Source organism: Passer montanus, unplaced genomic scaffold, assembly GCF_014805655.1.
Source record: "Passer montanus isolate IOZ18808 unplaced genomic scaffold, ASM1480565v1 scaffold138, whole genome shotgun sequence".
NCBI classification, from domain to species: Eukaryota; Metazoa; Chordata; class Aves; order Passeriformes; family Passeridae; genus Passer; species Passer montanus.
In genome coordinates this window covers 888,495-914,799 of record NW_024360719.1, presented here as the reverse complement: position 1 = coordinate 914,799, position 26,305 = coordinate 888,495, and the positions used below count along the sequence as shown (strand labels likewise).

The following is a 26,305-nucleotide window of genomic DNA, read 5'->3' as shown; positions in this document are numbered from 1 at the left end:
AAAAGGCTCGTATATGTTCTCTCTTGGAAAAGCAATTTCTACATGCAGAGCATACCAAATCAGTTCCTGCCAGTGCAGCAGGCACACAGAGCTGCTCTGAAGCCTTCTGAGTCACACTGGAGCTCAGCTTCCACTGGCAGCAGATGTCAGACACCACGGATTGGGAGCTTGTCAGCACTGAAAGATTTTTATGGCAAATTTTCCCTACAGTTTGGGATTTTTTTTTTTTTTCTGGTTTACATCCTCCACTTGCCATTTTCCTATTCTTTGGTGCTTTTCTTCCACTAAACATGAATGGCCAGATCCTTCCTCTAGAGCAAATCCATAGCAGAGGCTGTGCATTTGATGCGCACTAGCATTTGGTGCTCTATTTTTACTATCTTTCAGAAGGCTGTTCTCTATTTCTTTCCTCTGGCTTTCTTCTGCTCTCTTTTATCAATCTCTTCTAGTGACCTGAAAAAAAACCCTAAAAATTGAGAGCCACTGAAGTATATGCTGAATGTCTCCATTACTCAAGCTGTAGGGGACACTCAGCACAGAAAATAAATTCAACTAACCTTTGGAAGAATCTTTATATAAATGTTCTACAAAATCATCCTGCTGGTTCCAGGTCCACTGGAGACACCCAAGGAAGAATAATTCTGGGACATCAGAGATACCATAAAGGAGAATAGCTCAGAGTCTGTCCAAGAGACTCAAGAGAGACAGAATTCTTTGGTCTCAGGGACATTTTTTCCTACCTTCTTCCTTTTATTAATAAATAAAGAAAAGAGGAGTTGTTCAAAGCCACCCCAGAGATTTGATGTTTCTGAATTTCTGTGAGCCTCATTCAACTCACTGAATATCTCTGTCAGCCCAGGAAGATCCATTATTCATTCTGGGGACCTATTGCAAACCCTGCAATGACTCTTCAAACATTTGTAAGGCTTTTAAAAAAGTTTCATTCAGTTTTATTTCTGGACCAAATATATCCCTTTGCCTATTCCTATTCCATTCTCCTCCCAGAGGTCACAGCTTGTCTAGATCTAGGGAGGGTGACAGGAAGGGAAAATGGATTGTAAATTCATTTTAGGTCACCCAGAAGCCATTCTGTCTCTGTCCTTCCTCACTGGCTTTTCCTCATTTCCTTTTGTGTTTCCTCAAAGGACATTACACACTTGGCTTCTCAATCAAGGACAAGGCAATGTCAAACACATTAATTTGTCCATGAAGCAGTCTTTAAATGTGGACAAAAGATAGCCTAAAGAAGTGCAGATAGACAAGATAATCATTACTGATTCAAAAAGGAAAACAATCCCAAATCCTCTTTAACTGGTAATTTCATTTTTCAGGACTGAACAATACTGAGCAACTGATATTTTGAGACTGTCATAATATAATATATTTGTGTATATATAATATATACACACACATATATTTTTATGTATATTATATAGATATATGTAATTTATAAGAAATATCCATTAAAACAGAGCTAAATATCAGTGAGTAAGAACTTGGGAGATGAGAAAGGACTAGGAGTATTTCTTGATACTTGCTGTGCAGTTCATACTCACAACTAATAGAGTTTTGCAGAATTTCAGCAATATTTATAGCAAGGATGACACGATTTTCCACCACCTATAATTTCAGGATATCACTCCAAAAATTACAATACACTAATATTTTTTATGGAGTTACTTTGTCATTTGCTAACCTGCCTTCCCATCTGTTCATGGAGCTGGAACTTGAGCACATATCTGTATGTCAGCTGCAGCAGGTAATGACGTGTTCATAACACCAAAGCTCACAGCCACGATGAACCAGAATAGTTGACAATATTAATATTTAACATTTGTCTGCTCTTCATTATGCTGCCCAAAAAGCACCGAGGCATTAATTTTCTGTGGTGTAATTATAACATGCTACAAGCAAGTGCATTAGGAGGTTTCTTCCAAACAATTGTTGTGAAGTAGAAATACACACAACCAAACAATAACAGAGCAAGTGCTCTGCATATTCCAGAGAAACTGCACAATTAGGGAAAAATTCCTGCTGGTATCTGTCAGTGATATTACCTGGTAGAGATAGTCCTAGGTGCTGTAGGCAGTTCTTTAAATAACAATAAATGAGCTCCAGGGTACCCCTGGCAATCATGTGGTAAACTTATATTCAACCAGCAAGAGGATATATTTAGGAAAATAAAAGGATCATAAAAAACCAAACCAAAACAAAACCAAAAAAACAACAACAAAACCCAAAACAAAACCAACAAAAAACAACACTAATAAAGCAACAAACCCTTGCTGGCCAAATACTGAGAACCTGTCTCCGCTGATTGACCAGATTTCAGAAGCACAGCTCTCCCTAAGTTTCAGTGGCTTTTTTTTGGGACTGAGCAAGGAGTGCCCTGTGTTAACATCCTTAGAGAAAAAGGAAAACTGCATGGAAATAACCTCCCTGGGAGCTGGGAAGGGGCTCAGCCTGGAGCAAAGGAGGCTCAGGGGGCCCTTGTGGCTCTGCACAGCTCCTGACAGGAGGGGACAGCCGGAGGTCGGGCTGTGCTCCAGGGAACAGGGACAGGAGCAGAGGGAACGGCCTCAGGGGAGCCTCAGGGTGGGCACCAGCAGGAATTTCCCCATGGAAAGGGTGCTCAGGCCTTGGCAGGGATTGCCCAGGGAGGTTTGGAGTGCCCATCCCTGGAGGTGTCCCAGAAGGGCTGGAGGTGGCAGTGAGTGCTCTGGGCTGGGGACAGGGTGGGCATTGGGCACAGCTGGGACTCCATGGGCTGGGAGAGCTTTTCCAGCCTAAATATTTTATGATTCCATGATTCTAATTACTAATAAAAGTCAAAAATAACTTTATAATAATGGAGTCACTTTACCAGCTGTGCAGAAATGTGACTCTCCCCAAAAGCACAGAAAAGCCTGTTTGCCAAGGGCTTGTCTAAAACAGATAACTGCAATAATTCTCACACAGCAGTAACATTTTTTCCTTTCAATTGAATTGGACAGGGGTGGAAGAATGTTCCAGGCCATAACTGAAGCCTTCTGGGTGGCCTTGGGCAGCCTTGCTGGCAGATGTGAGCTCTCCCTGCCCGAGCTGCAGGCTGAGCTGAGGCTGCACCAGTGTGCCCAGCCACAGGGGCCTGGGCGAGCGGGGCACAGGGCTGGTGATCAGAGCTGCTCCTGCAGCCCTGGCATGGGACAAGCACGGGGCTGGGCCGGGCTGGGGTCAGCACGGGCTCTGCGCCTCCGCCCCAGGAGCTGGAGACAGCAATTAACGCCTGAATCTGGGAACGCCCGGAAGGGGAGCGGATTTACTCTCACAACCAGTGCTGAGATGCTCTAAACCCAGAATGAGATGGCCATATAATTATTTCTTCAGGGAGCCAACCTTTTTCCATATGTGTGCTGTGGAACTGAGCCAAACTGAGGCTGTCTGCACACTTAATGTTCAATTTGGTGAGCTCTCCACTTGGAGAACATAAACACACACTCGTGTCTGTGCTATCAGCTTCGAGTTCGTGAGACTTATGAGTACCTGACAGCTCAACATGGCCAAACAAATCTGTTATTTCATTTTCAGATAGTGTCAGCCTGAGTTATAGGGAAACAACCCCCCTAAGGAGTTTACCTGAGAGTGTGGAGAACTCAGCTTCAACACCTTGCTGGTTCTCCAGTCACAGAAATTATAATTACACTGCAGTCCTTTCTAACAGACAGCATTCTGCATGTTAAATTGTGGCTGAACACTTCACACAATTAATTTGAGAGGTTTCAAATGCCAATAATAAGCTTTCTCACTCCCTTTCAGAAAAAGAAATCTAGTTATTCATTCTGTCAATCACATGCAAGATGTTCATTGTTTTTATATAATTGTTTTCTTATTACTGTAACGGCAGAGCCCAGAGGAAAAAAAAAAAGCATGAGGAATAAACCACAGAAACTCCACTAAATGTTGGATTTTTTCCATTTATAGTTTGCATTTTATTCAAAGGCTGGGTTTATGTTCTAATCTTTCAGGGCACAGAAACTGCCCCAGCCACGATGGAGAAAACTAACCTTACCAGTCCCCCACATCAAGACAGTATAATTTTATGAGCAATTACATAAATTACCTTCCAAAATACTTTTTGAAGAAATATCTTGTGGTATTGAGACACCCACTGCTGTAACTCAAAAGGTCAAGGTTTCAGGGTTTAAAGTACTGCACATCCACAAATCCGGTTCAATGGACTAATACAAAAGTGACCAAAAGTCACAACTTGCAGAGCAAGATCTGATGTTTCATGAGAGAAAGAAATCTGGATGAGTACCCAAGGCACAGTCACTGCCCTTCCTTCTCTATGTGATAATCTACAAATTTCACCCAGCTGGTCTGGAGCAGCCTCTGAGACACAAAAACCTGCAGAGCTGGACTTATGGACACAGATGTTCCCACATGCCTTAGGAATAGGGAGGGAAATGTACATTATCAGGAAGATGAAGCACAGGCAGCTGGAAGTTGAGCTGTGGAGCTGGTTTTTACCCTTCTGGTTGCTTTGTGCCGTGGAGATTTCCAGGATTGGAGTTACTTCAGTACAGCACAGGAATATTTCAATTAATTAAAAATAATAATTGGAAGAAAGGACATTTATAGGGAAGAAGAAAAGTGATCTAAGGCATCAAAGATTTTTTTGAGCACAAATTCTATTGGAAGTCTAATGCCTTTGTACAATTAAATCATTTTGACTTGGAAAAAACTTGAGATCCTGTACATTTGAAGATCTTCCCCCATATCAGCGAACTCAAACCCTACAGTTAAGTAGCAATAAAACCACATCTGCAATGAAAGTTAAGTGCAACTATTCAGCGCTGTTCAGCAAATGTAATTTATTTTAATTGTCAAAAGCAGAGCCAGCACTGGGTTAATGCTGTACAGAAAAAACCTTCCCAGCTACCCAAGCTCCTGTGTGTACAGAGCTGCCTGAATATCCTTTGGGACATCCCCAGCTCGGAGCCACCACATCTCACCCTCCCTGGATTTCCCCATCTGCCACTTTTAGGAACAACCTGTGGGCTCTCCCATGGCACAGCAGGGGCTGCACAGACCCCAGGCATCCCAAACTCAGCTCTGAGCAGAACAGAGCAACTCACCAAACAGAGAGACAAGTTTAGCTGTCTTGAGGAATTAAAAAAAAAAAAAAAAAAGGATCCTTAAAAATGAAGCCAGCAATCTTGGAAGAGCCAGCAGGCTCCCATGTCAGCCATATGCCTTCATATGTCTGTTCTGGGGGAGTGTTACAGCTCCTGCTGTTCCATTCTTCACTTTTTAAAGGAAATGTTACAAGGCCACAAGGACTCACAAACATTTGTTGACATTTCTTCTGGGTCAGCCTTAGGAGGCCTGCAAGAATTTAAACATATGGCAGTATTTAGCTGCGTGAGGGAATGGGTTGTTTCAGAGAAAAGCAGTATTTAGTTGCAAAACAGTTTAATCCACCATAAAGGTTTTAAATTTTTTGGCCCAAATCCAAACTTTTTCTCATTATAGTTTTCACATTATATTTTTAAAGCAACAGTAGCTTACCCACTGTGTTGGTATTGAGAAATACTAAGATACTTCACAATGTTTTGTGAATGTGCCTTCCACACAAATAATATCTTGATCCAGCGTTGCAGATCAAACAGATTTGATATGTGTTTAGATTTAAAGAGGGGGAGAAAAGAAGAGATAATTTGGGCACAGAAATAAAGGCAATTGCCCACACTGAAAGGACACGGAACCTTGCTATTTTGAACCACATGATGAAATTAACTGTGTTTTTAGCATGTTTCAGTGGCAGTACATATGCATTTGCAAGGCAGAAAAATGGGATTTGCAAGGCTTTGTGTTATTCTTCAGCTCCCATTGCTGTCAGCCAGCTGCTAGCAAAGGCCCAGCCGCTCCCTGGCTGACACTCGTTAGGTCTTGCTGGTAAAAGAAATACATTGCACATCAGGAGCTGAGATGAGGCTCGTCTCAAATAATGTAAAAAGGGCAGCGCAATATTAAACTTCCTCAAAACCACACTGGGAGCACATCTGACCCAGCTGCAGGGCAGGGAAGGACCAAGGCAAGGTGCAGCCTCTTTTTCCTTCACTGCTGGTTTCCTGCAACACAAAACTCAAGGAGGGCAGGGTTAGAGCAGATATGAAAGAGGAATTCTTCCCTTCCTCCCTGGGAGGGTGGGCAGGCCCTGGCACAGGGTGCCCAGAACAGCTGTGGCTGCCCCTGGATCCCTGGCAGTGCCCAAGGCCAGGCTGGACACTGGGGCTGGGAGCAGCCTGGGACAGTGGAAGGTGTCCCTGCCATGGCAGGGGAGCAGGGGTGGCACTGGATGGGCTTTATGATCCCAACCCAACCCATTCTGGTATTCTGTGATTGCAGCTTACAGCCAAAAGAGCTCCTGCCACTCTTTTCCCTTCCACAGTCTTGTCTGTTAATTATATAGCACAATATTTAAAATGAGTACTTTAAGCAGCTGAAATGGAAGATCTTGCACGGGAAATAAGGATGCAAGAGCCAATCTTTGATTATTTTTTTCCCCCAGTTGTAGAGCGAAGAGTGAATCCAGAAATTATGCTATTATAAAATATTCTGTTTATTAACATCTACTCTAGCACTTGAACTAACATGAACCAGGAGGAGACCAATGCCTCTGGTTTTGAACAACATTTTGGAGCCTCAGAAGGAACCCAAGATTACTTTGCTAGAAACATTTGTAAGAAAATCATGTGTGAATGACTGAGATGGATACAGAAATTTTATAGGAATTATGAGAGAACAGCAAAATTTTCTAATTTTAACAAGTGAATTGCACAAATAAATTAAACCTCTGGATGAGGAAGTTCAAAAGAGAGAGGCAGAATTTCCTTGGGGGTTCATCAGCTGGCAGCAGGCAGGGTCTAGGTGCATCATCTGTGCTGTCAGTCAGATGAAGGGAAGTTCCTTATAGGTCTTATTTTAACTCAATTATAGGCTGGAAAATCATCAAACATTCTGGAATTTAAAATAAGTCAGAGGACAAACTTCCATCATTACAAATTTGTGTGGACATAAAAATGATGTGAATAAAACTTCAAGGGCTAGTTACTTTTATCCAACTTCCATAGTCTCAACCAAATTATCAACCCAAATTTAGTTAGAGGGATCACTGTCCAAAATGCTGGAGATTGGACAGCCCTTAAGAAACAGAGCACGTCCCATCTTCTAAAGCTTTGCAAAAAAAAAGTTTTTATAATCTTGCTAAAATTAAGTTGACATTTCCTGAAAGTTACCCTCTTACTTTTAACCTTTATCCAAAATTACCTTTTATTCTAAACTCTTTAATAATAAAATGCATGAGGCATTAAGGGAAGGTAAAAGCTGAATTTCAGAATCCAGTTATCAGCAGTGATCACAACCAGGAAAATTAAAGTTACTCCAAGAAAGTTCCAGTAACTCCAGAGAAAAGAAAATCAGAAACCCACTGATTTTTGGTTACCACATAACAAATATAAAAACTTAGGAGAGATTTGTACTTAAAAGCTGAATTGGACAATGATGAAAGGATGAAGGTGGAAACAGTCTAAGGCTGCAGTGCTTAATCTTGCAGTTGAATTCCAAGCTTAAGAATTTGTGAGCCAGGTAGATCAAAAGACGTATCAGCAACACAGGAAAAATAACAAAACAATGAATAAAAGGCACCTTATGACTCATTCAGATGTCAGGGAGAAAATGGCATCAGAGACCTGGAAGCATCAGCTTGCAACAAATAAATAAAAGGTTAAAAATAAGTTTTGTGCATTAAAAAACCATCAGGAAGGCTTAGCTGCAAACTTTCTTATGCCTTAATGGCAAGGGTGGACAGCTTTAATCAAAAGCTGGCAATTGTTAGGAAATTTTTATAATGCTTTTTTTTCTACAAGCACTTGGTGTTAAATCCACATGTTCTCAACTTCATGACAGAAGGCAAGACCTACAAGTTTGTTTTCATCTTTGGGCGAGGGAAACAATGTAAGCATTTTAAGTTCCCCAGTGTTATGGAAAAAAAGCTTGTTAGATTGTTGAGTCCATTGACATTTTTTAAGTAGGAAAAAAAAAAAGATTCATTTCTGGATCTGAAGACAACATAAACAAATGTAAAAATAACTGTGAGCAGGGAACAGCGAGGCTGAGTGGGGGACCCTACAGGAGTGGCAGTTTCTGGTGGGGCACTGAGGGTTTTCTCAGAGTGGTGAACATGGTGGTGGTCCTGGTTGAGCTTGATAATCTTAAAGGACTTTTCCAAACTTAATGATTCTATGATTTTATGACCTAAAGCAGGGCTGTGGATTTTGCTGCTCTGCCTTACAGAGATGAGCAGCTGTGGCTTGGGCTTCTGGATATCACTTCAGCCATCAGCTGTGATGAGAACCTCACTCCAACACCCTGAGAGCAAGGTTTGTCTCTGTTTAGCTGCCTGCCCCAAGTAATTAATTATTTTTCCACGGTAAGAAAATGAAAGTAGTCTGATACACCCATGAGCCATTATAAAAGCTGTGGAAATATTGCCAAAGCACTATAAATATTCATTTCAGATTAAAACACTTTGATCAAATTCACACACTTTCAGGTCCTATATCTGCAAATGCTTCCCTGAATCCAGATTATCAAGTGTATTTGCTGAAACAACATATTTTGTGTAACTATTCACAGCAGTCTTTCAAATTGCCATTGCTAATATTCCTGTCAGGATTCAAACTCCAAGAACTACATATCCATTTAGGAAACTGAAGGTTATCACACATCACTTGCACATCACATCGATCCAGCTCAAAATGCACCAAACGGCCCACAAAAAAACCCCAAATAAACACAATTCCACCAACAAGGTATGTCAGTGACCTTGTGCAAATAGTCAAGTGAGGTGAGAAAAGTTGATCACATACATGAGTCTTTGCTGAGATTAACTAATTTTCAATTACTATATTAGTATGTAATTATTGCATGAACATACTGCAAATGGAAAAGCCGGATGACCTTTATGAAATGAATTCTTGTAATAAATAAGTAATGCTATTAAAATAATCTAAAAAAAATTACTGTATATTCTTAATTACACCAAATCAGCATATTTTTCTTAGAGTCATAGAATCACTGAATGGTTTGGGTTGGAAGGGACATTAAAGCCCACCCAGTGCCACCCCTGCCATGGGCAGGGACACCTTGCACTGTCCCAGGCTGCTCCCAGCCCCAGTGTCCAGCCTGGCCTTGGGCACTGCCAGGGATCCAGGGGCAGCCACAGCTGCTCTGGGCACCCTGTGCCAGGGCCTGCCCACCCTGCCAGGGAACAATTCCTCATTCCCAAGATCCCATCCAGCCCTGCCCTCTGGCACTGGGAGCCATTCCCTGTGTCTTGTTACATCCACCTGTTTAATTTTAACACATAATTTCTGAGGAAAGCAGAACGCATGACCATGATTTTATGGCAAGGTAGGAGCATCTGTTTGGATAAACCATAATAATCACAGTTAGAATTTCTCATTAGCTCCATCCAGTTGAACACCCAACAGTTCTGCAGTCAAATCCAAACTAATTGTATCCCAATTTACAGCAAGAATTAGCTCCAATTAGCAAACATGATGGCTGCCTCAATGACAAACAGATTTTGTACTTCCCCCCACATGGGTTGAAATGCAGGTTTGGTCAAGATTACTTCAATTGATATGAAGCCTAATAAGATATATCAGCTCTAGCATTACTTTTATTATTCAACAATATAAATGGCTTTGCTGCACTGAAACAACACGAACATTATGAGAGGCAACCAGGTGACTTCTGATTTATACTCAGATTTTAGGTCCACAAAATTAGGGAAAAGGAGACAAGCTGAGCACAAGTTCAGCTCATTAGAAGAATTATTAAGAGCTGAAGCCATGCTGGTATATTATTCTGCATTCCTGGTAAGATGTGAGCAGAAGCTCAGGCTCCTATTGGAGCATCTCAGCAGTATTTAGCAAGCACTCCATCCTCCTTCATCACCATTTAGCACCTCTCCAAATAAACAGCACACAGCTAAAGAGTAGATTCTTCCTGTTCTTGGGAAGGAAGAACTGCAATTCAGTAACTTGATGTTAACTTTTTTCCTGCCTTGCATTAAATATGTTTTCAGTACCAGTTTCAGGTCAGATTTTTAGCTGGAGATAAAACACCCTGTAACTGCTCCCTGTTTAAGCAAGGCTCAGGATGAACCAGCTCCAGCTGGAGGGAAGGCAGAATGGGGCTCAGTGTCTTTAGGAAGAGCACAGCTTTTTCTGGATGGCCAAAATGCCATTGCCAGGATCTCATTAGTACAGCTGCTGTGCCAAGGCATCACCTGCCTTTCATCCCAAACTCAGCAAGTTTTAAATGCCTTAAAATTTTCATGTTCTTTTAATTTTTTAATTTTCACAGCCTTAAGTATCTTCAGTGCATCCGCACTAGTAACTCTTTTGCGTTGGCCTAACTCACTTCCTAAGTCCTAAATCCCAAAACCAAAGAACATGTTTTGCTTAATTCACAGGGCAGTAAAGAAAATGGAATATAAAACATTGAGTCTGAACTCTCTCCCATATTCACAAAGCAGAAACCAAAACTGCAGCCCATTTTCAATAAATGTAACTTTTAGAGAAAGAAGAACAAACAAACAGAACAGAAAATCATGGTAAAGGCAATATTGCCAAAAGAGTATATATTACTATGTATACTATACAGTAAAATATACAGTATATGAGGATATAAATTCTGTGTTTATCAAGCACTTTTCTCAACCTACCAGCAAAGAAATGATCAGGTGCCAGCTGATCCTCACCCTGTATTTGTACTCCTTCCCCCCGGTATAAACTCACAATTTCATTGCTTATAAACCAAAAATGCTGAAAGGGAAATAGCCCCACAAAGACTCCCATGGAAAGGAATGCTCCTGACATTTGTATCTCCCATCCCTTGTTTCTTTTCTCCCCTTGAACTCTGCCTTGGTGTCTCATCTCTGCTCAGCAGCTTGAACCTGTCCTAACCCTCAGCACCAGTCACAGCGCTGACCTAAAGAAAAGCCGGACAGCTGAGTCTGAAAGAAGCCTGGCAGATCCCTCAGCTATCAGCAATAATGAAGAGCTTTCTGCACAGCTGAGAGAGGCTCTAGAGCCATGTTTGCTGCTGGGAAATTTCTTGGTGGGCAAGAAGAAAGAGGGTGTAGCAGTGTCCTCATGTAATTGCTGTGGGCAGACCTAGACACACACCTGGGAGACAAGGTGTGAGAGAAAGAAACTACAGAAAGGTTTGAGAGCTTTCTGTAGTTATTTTTGTCCTACCTTTCCATAAACAGTCCTATTTTCAGAAAAACAGACCTGGAGAAAATACCTTCTGCACTTATGAGCTTATACAGAGGAAAATGGAAATGGTGCTTTGCACTGAGGATTGTATCACATTGTGCATGAATGACACACTGTTCACCAGCAATTAGCAGCATTTCCAAGCCACTAAGTGCTTAATTTTGCTAATTTAATAATGATGGAGCTAGTGAGCTACACCTCGTGAAGGTTCTGAACTGAAGGACACTGCTGGTCACTGTTCCATCCACAGGTTTTTGGGTAAGCACACAGCTTTTATGTAAGAAAATCTTAATCTATTTTTGATTACTTAGACTGGAAACTTCCTGCCTTGACAGAAGGACCTATCTCCCTAAAGCCTCTTGATTTCTAAAACCATGTGCAAACCTATTCCAAGAGATGGGCACAGCCACCTGGGATGGTGTGAAGAGATGAATGGTCTGGATAAAGGCCATAAAACAAGTCAGTAAAAGAATCCACAGTGGTAGGAAAAGAACACGTTTTTTACTCAGATGTCTCTAGATTAGCAAATGTGACATTAACCATATAGTCTATCAATCTTTTCTGTCAGTTTCTACAAGACCTTAAATCCCTTTTCACTGACACCTCTCTGTGTTGGTGATAACAGTGTTTCTTTAAAATTGTGACTCTAGAAATAATATCTAAAAAATAGCAGAAACTTTAGACATGTCTAAATTAGCAATGTCTCACTTTCTCTGGCTCTCTGAAAATTGGGTTCAGCCTACATCCGAGATGCCTCAGCCCCTCCTGACAGTGTAAGACAAAAACCTAAGAAGTTTTTCATCTGGCAGAACCCGAGTCCTTTCTGCCATATGAGTTTTATCCATGAGCAGATAAAAGCATTTCTTTGCCAGCACACGCTGTGCTTAAAATAAGGAGTGTTGTTGATATAGCTATCCTGGCAGAACTCTATCAGCAAACACTTTCTGCTGCAGTACAGGACCCAAAACATATCTTCTACATGAGATTTTTTTTTCTTTTTAAAAAAAACTCCAGACTTGGAGGAGACTATTTGGTGAGAGTTTAAGAAATAACAGTTCCATTTGAAGAAAATTTTGATTCCTGCCACTGTCCTGACCTAAAACTAATTACAAATAGTAATGTTAAAACCAGGAATCATCTCACACCTCTGACCTGTGAAGTCCACCTCTATTCCACAGCTCCATGACTCTGTGCTAGTGGATTTTCCCTGTTCCCATACCACTGAACAGAGCTACTATTGCTGTTACACAAAGCAAAGACTCTCCCACCAACTGCACGCACATTTCCATGCTCCGTGCGCCTTCCAAGATATCCACATATTCTCCTACAGAGAAACAAGAGGCAGACAAAGAAATAAATTTGGCAAGTAGTGTCAACTGAGTCCAACTGACACCATGTGGGCGTCAGCAGTTCCTCTGAAGTTCAGTCTTGTGTCTTACCCGAAGACAGATTTGCTGGTGCCTGAAAACTGTTACATGAGTCATTTACTAAGAATACTAAGGGATGGAATTAATTTTCTTCTGAATTAAAAATTCAAGTTTTTTTTTTTTCCAGGAAATAAGTAGCTAAAATTACAGCAAGTCTGTCGCTTTATGATTTTTGCCTGTTTTAGCATCTGAGGAACCATCACTTTGAGGTAGTAAATGTCCTTTCTTTTCTGCATAAAGGATGCAACTAATGGATTTATGAGCAAAATACATACCTGACAACATTATCCTAAAAGAACCTGGAGAAAATAATAACAGCTCAGGAATAAGAAAATAAATATTGCAATTCTATACTATAGTATCTGAAGAAAATACTTGAAAGAAATTACTACCCTGTATTAATGTTCTTTCTTTTGAAAACCTTAACAGTTCCTTGAGATGTTATTACAGAGTTTTATCTGAATTTTGTCTCATTCCATGTTACTCTCACATCTCCTTAAGGAACATTTTACTACGGGAATCAAATTGTTACATTTCCTCTATTTAAAATGAAGAAACAAGTAATCAGAACTGAAATAGTCGTATTGAAGTAGTCAGAAAAAAACAAATGAAATACAGGGAACATCTTGTGAACTGATACACTTTGAGGAATTTTTACAACTTTTATCCTTAAACTGTAAGGACAAGACTATGGATTTCACTAGAGGTCCATTAATCCGATATACACACCTTGGTTTTCCCAGGCTCTGTGGGAATTTAACAAACATGTAATATTTAATTTGAAAGAGCACAACAGATATTTTATACAGAAAAAACACTGCAAATAGAATTTGCCTTCTCTGATCTGAAAGATGGCAAATAAATCTGAACAGGTTGATTATAAAAAACAAATTCCACTCTTTATTTTCATTGATCAGAATCTTTTAAGACAAGTTTCGGTATTCCTTCACTAAAAGGTCCCCATTCCAGTGGTGTTTCCTCCAAGTGACTTTACAAGGAACAACTGACTCAGGATGTTGTTTGGGATGGGGCTCAGGACAACCTGGTTTGGAGGGGTCAGTGCAGGTTCAGGCAATGAAAGCTTGTGCAGCTGTGGCAGCTATATTTTGATCATTTCTCAGGAGAAACTCCTCTGAGGAGCACTTGGGCTCGTGGGGCAGCAGAAATCCAGCACTCCTCACTCACTGCCTTGGACAATCCACGGCCTCTTCAAAAGCCTGCTGGCCGTGTTGGTTCTGAGGATTTAAACTGGCTGGTTTAGTGTTTTGCACAACATTTAGTACTCTCAAAATGTTGAAGCATGTAAACATGCTTGAAATAATTAGAATTACAGTTTAAAAAAATAAAAGTAAAGAAAAGAAATGCATACCCAACAACAAAAGGAGGATCCCTGCAGTAAGTGTGCTGGAAACCCTGAACTGAGGTTGAGAATCCACTGTATGTGGCACTGTGAACACTCAGACCTCAGCCAGCTCAGCAGGAAGAATCTCATGGAGCTGAAGGAGATCAAGAATGTGAAAGGGAAATCCATGGTATGAGGATATTGAAAAACAGGCAGTAGAAACATAGGATAAAAGATCCAGGCACTGAAAAGGTGAAAGATGAAGCAACGTTGGGATGAAAATTTATAAACAAGAATGAATTTTATATTTGTCTTTCATCTGAGACAGGCCATATGGAGCAAAAAGGACCCATCTTCTTCTTGCCTCTGGCGCTGCTCAGTCTATTTTACATTTCAACTCTTATGATGGAGCCCATAAAGAGCTTCCTGCAGAGTCAAACTTCACATGAAACAAAGACGTTAGGTACAACACCTCCATGATCTCTGCCTTTGCCTGCAGGTTAATATTTAGCCCTATTAACCATCCTCAAAAGTTCTGATGCCTTCCACACAAATATGTGCTGGGATTCCTTTGATATCCAATAATATACAAAGTTGCTTATGATCCCCTATCCCAGTGCTCTAACCTTCCCAAAATTCATTGAAAGCATTTCAGAAAAAAGAAACTGGTATTGGTAATACCCCTGCATGAATCATATATGGAGTGAAGGTTCCTTTTCCCCTCAAATCACAAGAAATTCTTGGGAAATTTCTGGAAGGAGCAGTGATGCACACGCTGTGCTCAGTGCCACAGAGCAGAGCCCAGAGATAATTACCCTGGGCACGGAGTCAGAGCAGTGTAAAAAAGGTGCCAAAAATCCCAATGCTGTCATTAACAGCTGCTGGCTGCTTGTCAGCTGCGAGGGGAGCACAGCCCTGCGCTGCTGATGGGCAGATGAGAACACACCTGAACACGGCAGGATATTTATAAAATCTAATCAGGCAGGGGAAAAAATACAGCCATTGCCTCACAAAGACTTGTAGCACTTATTTCAGGTACAAGACATGTCATTTTTCCTCTCGAGCGGACAGTGTCATATTGCTGATCTTTTCCTGATTTAAAACTAAGTTTCCAAAAACCTATTAAATAGGTTTTAATAGGTCTAAGCCCACTGGGTTTTTTGTATAGTCCCTGGATTTAAACAGGATCAAGGAGAGAAAGAACCATTAGTGGAATATTTTGTCTATTTCCACCAGATCTATTTCCTTTGAAAGCTATCAACGCCAATATTTTTAAGAGTTTCAAAGCACCCTATAAATAATGGCACTTAAGGGGTTTCTACTTTCACTTCTATATTATCATGTAAATTATCAAAGAAATTGCCTCTATGCACTAGTGAATAAAAAAGGAACACCAGGAATTTCTAGACTTTGACTCAGGTAGGCAAAGAAGGACATTGAAAAGGTGCAGTTCCTGAAACACCATCACAGGTAAGCAGCATACAGGTTTGAGTATAGGAAGCTCCAGATGTGCACTAAAAGATGGAAAACCTAAAGTGCCATAAGAATAGAGCTTGAGAAATCAAGCACAGATTCTGGAAGAGGAACACATTTGCAATGTAAAAGCCCTGGATGATACTATTAAAAAAAACAACCATCCCATTCCATGTTCCAAAAGGAGAAGAGTACAAACCCCAGTGAGTGACCCAAGCCTGCCTAAGTCTTGTCCAAACGACAACATCCAAGTCAAAGGTGAAGCATCCCCTTGCTCTCCTGCCTGGCTGCCAAACTGTGCCCCTGGGTTAGAAAGGAGGTGCAGTTGGTGCTTTAATTACCCTAATCTAGACACTTTTCTGATTGGATTAGCTATAGCCTTTTACAAAAATAAAAGTGGTCCTGTTTAATTGCACATAGCAGCATTTGCAACAAACAGCTGCTATTTCAACTGATTCATGTACATTTTGTTTTAGTGGCTGCCCAAGTTCTGTAGCCATTTCAAGAGACAACTCGCTAAACTTGTAAAACACTTTAACTTTATCTGATTTGGCTTTCATCTCTCACACTGAGTTGTAAAACACATTTTTCTTATTCACTAAGAGTGCCACAGACAGAGATTTGGGTTGAAGCCTGATCTACATGACAGCTGCTGAAGCCATGGACAAGAAAAACTGTATCTGAAATTGCAGGGAGCGGGCTGGGAGCGATAGCACCTGCAGCAGCCAGGAGCTGCTGAGCTGGGTTAAGATATATTGCCCTGACTATTGCATTTTATTCTCATGGCAGGAGCAGGCTGAGTGCACTGTTCAGACTTCAGCAGCTCTGATTCCCCTAGAAAGAGGACAGAGCCAGTTCAGAGATGCTGCTGCAGACTGAGATTACCCAAACGGACCCACCTGGTTTAATTCACTGTGTTAATACAAATGCAGGGCTGCTCGTGGTTCCCCCAGGTTTAATTCCCCGTCTTAATACAAATACAGAGCTGCTCCTGGTTCCCCCAGCCTCCAGCTACAGCTCCCCAGAGAGGGCATGTCCTCAGATGGGATGAACTGGTATTGTCCCTAATATATGCCCCTTCCCATATTTCAACTTTTCCCTGGTTTTCCTTGGCCTTTTGGGAACAGCAATTGTCACCTGGACAGGCTGGCTCCCTGCCGGTGGCCAGCAGGAGCTCTGGGGACATTCCCATTTTTGGGTGTTTTTTCAGCTGGTGCTTAATCACCAGCAATATTTGCTGACGCTTGAGCAGATTCCAGAACCTGGTGTGGTTCAAGAGAGATTTCAATTTGACAAGAATATTCTGCAAGGCTCTCAAGATCAGTCTGGGGTCCCTGCAGCTGCACACAATGGGTGGGGGGGCAGGGGGAGCAATTAAAAAAACTGTACACATTCCCTCACTGCCACCTCTGAAACTCATCCAGCAGCACTCTACGGATGTGAATCCTAAGCACCCATCGTTTATCCCTGACAATGAACGGGGCAAAGAGAAGCCCAAGACTGACTTGCCCTTTCTATGTATCTCTCTCTGTAAACCTTGGAAGAACCTTTCAGATTTTTCAACAGCATTTAATAGACGTGGAGATATGGTAGGAAAATAAGCAAGCAAGTAAAAAGTAGGCAAGAGAGGTCTTGCCAGAGGAGCTGGAGAGCAGAGATGGTATTTTCAAAGACTGTGCAGCACATGCAGCAACTTCTGTGAAAAGCTAGGAAAAAAAGTGACCACTGTTAGGGCTTGAGAGTATTACAGTTTAATCACCTTAATAGGACCTTTTAGTGATGAACCCAGTGCAAAATGAGCCTCCCCTTTCCAGGGATTTTCTTTCTCTCAAAGGCTAAGTGGTTTTCCGTTTGTCTTTTGCACCTCTCTTAACCAACTGAGCAACCTCTCTCTAGGCATTATTCTTAAAACTTTGGCAATGTGAACTCAGAGTGCTCCCTCTCCTTTTTCCTGTCTGCAGTTGTTGCATCCACAGTGACAGAACTCTGTTTAAAAGCCTCTTGGCAGACTTTGGGTGCCAACAGTCTTGTCAAAGTTTCACTCCAGTTTCAAGCAGAGATTGAAAGATTCATGATTCAAATGTCAGATCTGTGTCTGCTCCTCTCCTTACATAACTTGCAAACACAAGTCATCATGCATGTATTACACCCACAGCCCCTTTTCTTAGCTAAAATAATACAATGCACTTTGAGAGTTTTAAACTCTTCACCTCAGATGAGGGATTTAAGGATGTGTTAACAAAATTATCTGTATGAATGCTTCCTAAAAAGACTGAAACACCTGTCCATGTATTCTCTTACAAAGAGTGTGGCTGTCAACATCTAAAGATGTTCTGCATTTCTGTCAGGAGCTTTGCTTTGATCAAAGGTAGATAAATCTTGTACTACCTGAATTTCTGCACATGTTAGTACATAGAAGATATTGCTTATACTGTTGGATTGTAAGATAGCTGGATAAAATAGAAATCAGTGTAAATTCCTACATTTTAGTCTGACTATCCTCAGGCAGCAAAAGAGAGAATGAAAATGTGCCACATCCAAAACTCACCAACTGAAGATGTAAATGGGAGCTCTTGTGCTCTGAGATGCTCCGTGAAGAGCCTGGGTATCCAAACCAAAGGATGCATTACATCCCTCATTTAGATAATATTTTTAGCTCCTACTTTTTTTTTTTTTCTCTAGTACTAAAATATAATAATCTTCTATTTAAAAAAATTAAATTGTGCTAAGCACTTCATTTTCATAAAGCAAATGTTGGCCTTGGCAGAGAGTAGTCTATGATGGAAGCTTTCATTTACAACACCTTAATAGCTTAATGGCTTTTTAGTCCCTAACTTAGACCTGAAATTTTCATAGGAAGGAGTCTGTGTAGGAGTTGCCACTAAGCAAACATAAAAGGCACCTTTCTATTCATCCTCTAAATATTAATCTTCATTCTACAGTAACAATGGGTTTATATCAGCTTTCTCCCCAAATCACGAAACACAACCCAGTTTTCAAGGATTTCCCTTAGCCCTTGTCATCTTTCAGTACGATATTTTAGCCACTTTTTAATTTTTATAGAGGTACTCATCCCCATCAAATATTCCAAGGGACTCAAAGTCTTGTGTAATTCAATTACCAGGTTTATAGAAAATCAGTTATAGACAAAATTGCCAAGGTGGGTGTGGGGAAAGAAGGAACATTTCAGCAAGATGTGGCCCATTATGTAAATTTGTCACCACATGCCATACATAATGAATAAACCTTGTGCTCTTAACACTTTGATTATAGACTATACAGACAATGCAAATTAAAATTCCTGCTGCTCCATAAATGAAATGAGAGGAAATTATGTAAATTCTAACACATTAGATTGATTTGGTTGAAACAAAACCTGATCCACTTGATGTTTTAGGGGAAGAACCTCAATTACAATGATTGAGAAAGTGCAATGTTAATGAAGTGTGTTATTGCTAATCAATTCCTCCTCCTCTGGTAATGGCATGACCATGAGCTCTGCTTTGCCACTGCCTCATCCACTGCCCAGGGAGCCCCTGAGCTCTGGAGCTCACAGGAGCTCTGTGACTGACACCCAGGAGGGGTGCGTGTTCTCAAACACAATCATGGAATGCTTTGGGGTGGAAAGGGTCCTAAAAATCACCCCCTGCCACGGGCAGGGACACCTTCCACAAGATCAGGTTGCGCCAAACCCCATCCAGCCTGGCCTGGAAAACTTTTTGGCAATCCTGCCTGGCTGTCTTGGATGCTACTGGAAATCCTAAGGAAGCAAATTCCCCTTGAGCGAAATAACCACCTTTCTGTGGTTGACTTGTCAGAAAATAAGGAATAGGATTTTCACCTGGTAATAAACTGATCATGTTTACTTCATGGAAATGAAAAGCAAGGTATTTTAGGCTTAAAAGTTCCCTGTCCAAATTAAAGAAACTGAAAAATGGGACCCAATGGTTTTAAAAGTTTCAAATTAAACATTATTCCAATAACAATTTCCTGGGTTTTGTTGTAGGAATTTGGAATGTCACTAAAATAGAGCTCAGTTGATTAAACTCTGTGATCTGTAGGGAACTCATATGCACAGAGCTGATAAAGCTGTTCTACAGTTAATCAATAGGTGAAGGTTACACCTTTACACCAAGTAGAGGAACATCTCTCCAAGCATCCTCTCACCATTTCGTACAAAATTCTCTGTAGAGCTCCTCACCACTGAGCTGCAGGATACTGCATTGCTATCTTAATTATTCACTGTGTTGAATAAAATAATTAAGCAGTTTATTTATAATATGTTGCATTTTGCAGTCCTTCCTCTAAAATATTTCCATTGCATTTTTAAAGAAAAAAAAAATTCATTTGCAAAAGGATCTGCATCATTAGAAATTTGTGTCTCTTATGTCACAGGTAAATACAAACAGGTAGAATGAGCCACTGTTTTATTTTCTATTTAGATAACTTTTATATCATTCTCAGAAACGTTTGTCACTGCACATAGTGACTGCATTTGTTTCCTCTCTCTGCTGATTTGTCTCCCACTAATTTATTTTGGCTCCTGCTGAGACATGAGGAAGCACAGAGACATCTCACTGCCTTCAGCAGCAGCTTCACACACAGGACTGGTGCAGGTTGTGAATAAAGCACACCCAAACCCAGGGCAGCACAGGCAAGGAGGGAGCTTTTATGCAGAAATGACGTAGCACATCAACACAACACACACACCGAGGCTGGCACTTACCAGAAGAAATTCTAGCATTTTATGTTTGCTCCATGAACAAGGAAACAACAGGGGTCAGGCCCCAGCCGCGAAAAAAGATGTGGCAGACCGAGAAAAGAGAATGCTAAAATGAAAAGAGAAGGGAAAGATACAAAGGAGTTCCTCTCCCCCAGAAATAAAGCGACATTTAGTTTTGCGGGCGGAGGATCCATTCTGGTGGCAGCACAGGCTTCCCTGCCGCGGCTGGGGTTTAAAAATGCCAGTCCCCTTTCTCCTCACGGATTGCGAGCCATCGCTGCCGCCCCGAGAGGCTGCGGGAGCCCGGGCTGGGCTGCGCTCCCTCCCGAATTTATTTATCCCGGCTTTTGGCCGGCGTGCCGCGGGAGCCGCCCCCGCACAGGGGTGCCCGGGCTAATTGCGACGTGCTAATTAGAATCTCAAAGCGTGACGTGGTCAGAGAGCCGCTCAGAGCTTGGCACAGAGAGATTTGCAACCCAAAATGCGAAACATCGCCCAAAACTGAGGAACAGGGAAAACGGCGGCAACTGAGGAGCGGGAGCTGAGCATTCCAGCGTGGGACAGATGTTTTCTTACATAAAACAGACACAAAGAAGCACAGTGGTAAATATCTCACCCCACTGGAATCATCTTAATTTCCAGCTTACAAAGACCTTAGAAAACTGAGTCTCTCCACATTAGCTTTTACTTGAATTTTTTGGCTTCCCACTGCTTTGTTTATAGGAACGGGCTCTCTTTGATGTTGGAACATTAGAAGGAGTGCAACAATAAATTTCCCATATTCTAATATCCAGGCATCCCGAGCTTGTTCAAGGACCCCTTGATTCATGAAGGCAAATAATTCAATTACCTGAGCTTTGATCAAGGAGTCGCTGCAGTCCCTTTTTGATGTCGGCTGAGGCTGTTTGCAGCTCCGCACAGACAACTGGCCCACACGGGTTTAACCCGTTTGGCACCAGCAGCAGACTGCAGGCAGCCTTCTGGCATTGCCGAGTGAGCCCCACAGCATCATTGGGAATGCTGCTCCAGAAGGAGCACAGGAGGCATGGCAGGTCAGGAGGCTCCCTGTACCAGCCTGGATGGGATGTTCCTGGAAAGGCTGAACCTCTTTCTTCTAAACAAGCTGAAATTATTTCCCAGTCAAATCAACCTCTCTTAAAAGCATTTTTTGGGAGCTGCTCTTTGGATGGCATGGCACTGAGACAAAAAAATGCTGCTGAGAAGCAAAGGGGTTTGCCTTGCTTGTACAAGAGATTTCATCACATCCATGCTTCCCAACAATTCCCCCCAAAAGAAATGGGAGTGGGCACAGACCCCTCTAGTCAGGTAAAAGAACACTCCTCAAACAGGAAAATCAAGTACCTGGATGAATTAATCTGTTCCATGACCAAGTCAAAGCTCTGGTCATGCTGCCTGCAGAAAAACAGAAACTAGTCAATGCAGACACTGTGCTCTCAGCTGATTTGCCATTCTGAATATGATTACTGAGATAATTCCTCCACATAAATGAGGAATTAGGCTCCCCTTCATTCATTCTAAGATTCTTTCGGGACATGAGGAGGTTACTAAAAGGACATAATTAGAAGGCATAATTAATATATAGCAATCTCTCACTCGGTTTCCTACACAGCTCCAACAAAGCAGCCATGGATACATCCCTAATTTTAGCAGCAGTTGCATGGATGATGGAAATGACCCCACCAGACTACTGAGATGTGGCAAAAACAGTTCTGCAACAGGAGTTTTCTGGTCTTTCACGGCAGAAAGGCATCTGTCCTTTACAGCACAGCTAGGGAAAGGATCCCTGTCATGCAGAGTGACATCTCAATTCACAGGATACAGGCTGTGAAAAGCATAACGAGCATGCCTGCCTTCCCCTAGATAACAGGCAAATTATTTTGAGGCATGAGTGTGTAGATGGAAATTCATGTATTTACATTAAAATGCTTAATAAGTTCTTAAAAACTTCTTGTGAAGTTTCTGATTTGTTGGAAACTAAAACTTGGGGCCTTCTGTAAAGCCCGGAGGGGAAATGTGTATAATGAATTAGTAAGAATGAGAAAAGGAGTCAATGCACGCACAATTTTATACATTTTCCATAAAGCCAAAGGAGCTGCACATATAACTAACTTGAGAAATGGGAAACCTTCTTCTTTGAGCCAACACTCCTGGTAACACCCGTGAAAAGCGTTAAAGGATGAGCTGCTGATCTCCAATTCAACAGGCAATTAGCATTCATTAGCTCAGAGTAATAAAATACCCAAGGAAATTATGGGTTAAATATAGTATGCTTTAAAGAACATGGAAACAGTTAAAACACAACTTTATTCCAGTTTATTTTGAATTATTTCATTTCTAGTAAAAATTGATGTGATTTCCAGATGGGAGATGCCTCTCAGCAAAAACATTCTCTTTCTCCCCTCCAGCAGGCAAAATTATTAAATACCAATGGAACAGTCTTTTGTAGACATAATTAATTTAATTTACTTTGTTTTCTTAATAAAGTATCAATGACCTTCTGTAAATTTTGGGCAGAAAAAAGTAAATAGAAGTTAAAAGTCCTGAGTTTTGGTAGCTCTCCTATAATGCACAGCTTCCAATAAATGACTTCTGGTTACTCATTTCTGAAGGGAAATACCATAAAGGCTGAGCTGTTCCCCAGACTGTTTGTGGGGATAGTTACAAGCAGGGTTTCACAGCTCTGTGATCAAAATACAGAATTGCATCCAGCCCCTCAGTGATGGGGGACACTGCACAGTCTGGTAGGAGCCCTCAGGATGTCTGGAAGGCAGAAATTCCAGGAGCACCCTCCCTGACCTGCAGCTCATCCTGAAAAAGCCAAGGTCATTACAAAGAGCAACGTTGCGCCATGGTAAATCTTGGTAAATCTTGGTAAATCTGAGAGCTGGCACTTCCTCTGCAGAATTGATTATTTCAGCCCAACTCATTTCAACTTGATTGGATAATTAAACATGTACTAGTGCAATTTCATCCATTTGATGGAGTATTGAGAGCATTCCTAACACTGGTAGGACCAAAACCTGGCTGAGCCCTGGGATGCACAACTCCATCTAAACTCAAACACAAACTCAGTGTAACCACCAAAAGTCCCTGAAATGTCACATTAAGGGATGCTGCTCAATAATCCCACTGTCAGTGATTAACCCCATGGACTCCAGCACCACTTTCCTGCTTTAGAACAGATTCACCCATCTGAATTTAACGGGAGGGGCAGACATCTGATAAACAGCTTAAACTCAACCACTCGTTAAAATAATTTTAAAAGGCTACTAGCCACAATTACAAAGTTCTGAGCATGTATTAACCAAGGTGGATATTCCCAGTGCCTTCCAAAAGTACAAATCCACACTGAAGGACACAATAAGGTGGAACTCAATGTCAAGTCCATGCCATGAGGAAAAAAAATCAGCATTTGACTTTTAGTTTTCCTCACGTGTTTTGACTGGTCCTTTAAAGCCCAAGCCAGCAGCCATTTGGTAATTTGTGATGCTCCAGAATGACAGCCCTTCACTGCAGCCTGGAGTGAATCCTTGTGCTACCTTTTCCAATGAGTTCATCATGTCCTAGTTCCATGTGACAGCTGCATATTGCACTTCTCTAGTGAGGCAGCAGGGCTGGTTCCCACTTCCTCTCAGGAGAATGCTCAGGTATTTCTCAGATCACACTCTTGCCTCATTTCAATGTGGAGTTTTCTTTGTCATTAAGTAAATAATTATTGAAGTCATTGAATGTACCAAGACTTAATTTTAGCTGCCCCCAGCACTTTGACATCTACTGAGATAAATACACAGACAAATAAGCTTTTGCTGTTGGATCCAAAAAGGGAAATAATGTCAGCAGAAGGTCACTGGACATCAGCTCCAAGCTCGTACTGAGGGTGTGACTGTCCTGCAGGCTGGACGTGGAAACCTTGCTTAATTCAGGCAGTAGGAAGAGTCAGAGAAGGCAAATGCTGGATAAGCCTGACCTAAGGAAGCTGAGAAGAATGTCTCCACTTTTGAACACAAGTGGAGCGGGCTGAGTCAAGGAGAAATATGAAAATTAAAAAAAGAAAGGTCAGAAGAGGCTGCTGTACCTGCTAAAGGTGAGGTTATGGCAGGACAGAGCAAAGTTTGCAATGCAAAGTGGGAAAGTCTGGGGGTGAAATGTTCACTGAATATTAGATTTGGAACTGCACAGGGAGAGCAGGATCTGACAAACTGAGGGGCAAGGAACCTCATGCACACCTCAGCAAGGTGAGTGAACTCCAGCTGAAGGTGCAGGAACCTGAGAGACCCCAAGCCAAGGCCAGGAGCACAGGCAGGACTCCAAAGGCACAGAGACATCAGCCTCAGCTGCTGTGCGTGGTTGTTGTGAGCCAGGGCATGCAGATGCCCCAATTAGCTCTGAATGCTCCAAATCAGCTTTGTTTGTCCAGGGCAGTGGACTGTGACCTGCAGCACTGGATTGGGAAGCACTGAGCAAGGGATCAGCTAAAACCAGTTTCACTTACAGGGCTGCAGCCAAAGCACCACAGAACACGAGAGATCTCCAAGAGGATTTGTAACTCAGTACTTGAAACATGAACATAATGAATTTATAATTTTTTCATATAAATATTACAAAATTAATAATTTTAAGGACAGAAAAAGCAATTATGACCTACAGGCTGTCTGACCTACAGCCACATGTATTGCTACCTAATCAGCCCTTTTGTATGTAAATGACAAATTGTTTGCATGCAAATGCCACTGCCTGCTCTGTTTTTTTCTTCCTTTAGAAAGAGAAATGCTATGGAAATTGCCACCGTGCTAAAAAGAATTGAAATGCATACTAATCAGCCATATTCTCCCAGCTATTCCAGCTATAATTGAACAGTAACAAATAAAAAGGCAACAATCAGCACTGGACAAAATTTTCTATTTGACTCAGAGACCCAAGTAAAATTATTATTCGGCTGCTTTTCAAAATTTTGGAACCTCTTACATCTGGAGAAATTGGTTTGAAACTGTGAATGAACAGTGACTTTTCACTAATGTGAAATATTGAAGATCTCTGGAATTTCAATTGCAAGAAAAATATCCTGAAAGAGAATGGGAAGGGGCCATTATCATAAAAAATGTCTGTTCTCTGTGTGCACTGGATAAATGTTGGAGTGGTTCTCAATTCCACCAAGCTGCTGATCCCTGTGGCTCATGCAATATGGGACGGGAGGGTTTGATCAGTGCTCTAGATGTGCTGAATTAACCTGGCAGCATTCAGCTGCTCAAATATTGCTCCTTCCTGGAAAACAGCTCACAGCCATTCCTGCCTGAACAGGAAGTGCCCTGAAAGCAAAAAATGCACTAAAACCTTGTCTTGAGTGGTCTACCATGAGCTGAGTGATGCTGAGAAATTTTTAACTGTACCAGTGTGTGGTCAGGTCTCTGAAGGGAGCACTGCTCTGAGGAGGGTGAGATTGAATCCAACATTTCAACTGTGTTTTCTATTCTAATGAGACATTTCTTAATTTCTAAATGCCATTCAAAGTCCTGTATTTGCCTCAGGACTCTCTTTATCAAATTAAACTGTGTCAAAAATTAGGGATAAACTTTTTGAATGGCATTTTCCTTGAGCAATATGAAAATGGCAATTTTTACCTGTTACCTCCATCAAAGTTTTCCAGTCACTTCTATAAATGTGTCAAATGCTAGCCAACTTTGCACAAGCTCTATTTCTTTTATTTGCCATGCAATGTCTACATACACACACACACAAAAAAACCAACCCAACCCAAAAAACACCAAAAACAAAACCAAAAAAACCTTGGTTGATAAAAGATGAAAGGAGTAACAGAGTTATTCATTCAGCAGCCAAGATCAGTGAGATAATTACTTTAAATCAAGAAGGGGCAGACAATTTAAATTTATAACTTAATGCTGACACATGCATGTATTAATAAAACAGTTAGCATTAATGGAAATAGGGTTTAGTCTCCTGATTCCAATAGAGCCATCATTTCTGCTTT

General features: G+C 41.4%; 1 protein-coding gene across 2 annotated transcripts in view; it reads right to left on the bottom strand.

The window, feature by feature from the left end:
* CDH11 (cadherin 11) overlaps positions 1–26,305 on the bottom strand; it is an 80,151-nt gene that overhangs the window by 47,239 nt on the left and 6,607 nt on the right. The window contains exon 1 of one of the 2 annotated variants that reach the window (XM_039699703.1): positions 20,302–20,568. The exons of the other annotated variant lie outside the window; for it this stretch is intronic. The gene's annotated coding sequence lies outside the window, so the exon portion shown is untranslated. Of the gene's footprint in view, positions 1–20,301; positions 20,569–26,305 lie in introns of those variants that run through there. 2 annotated transcript variants of the gene reach the window in all.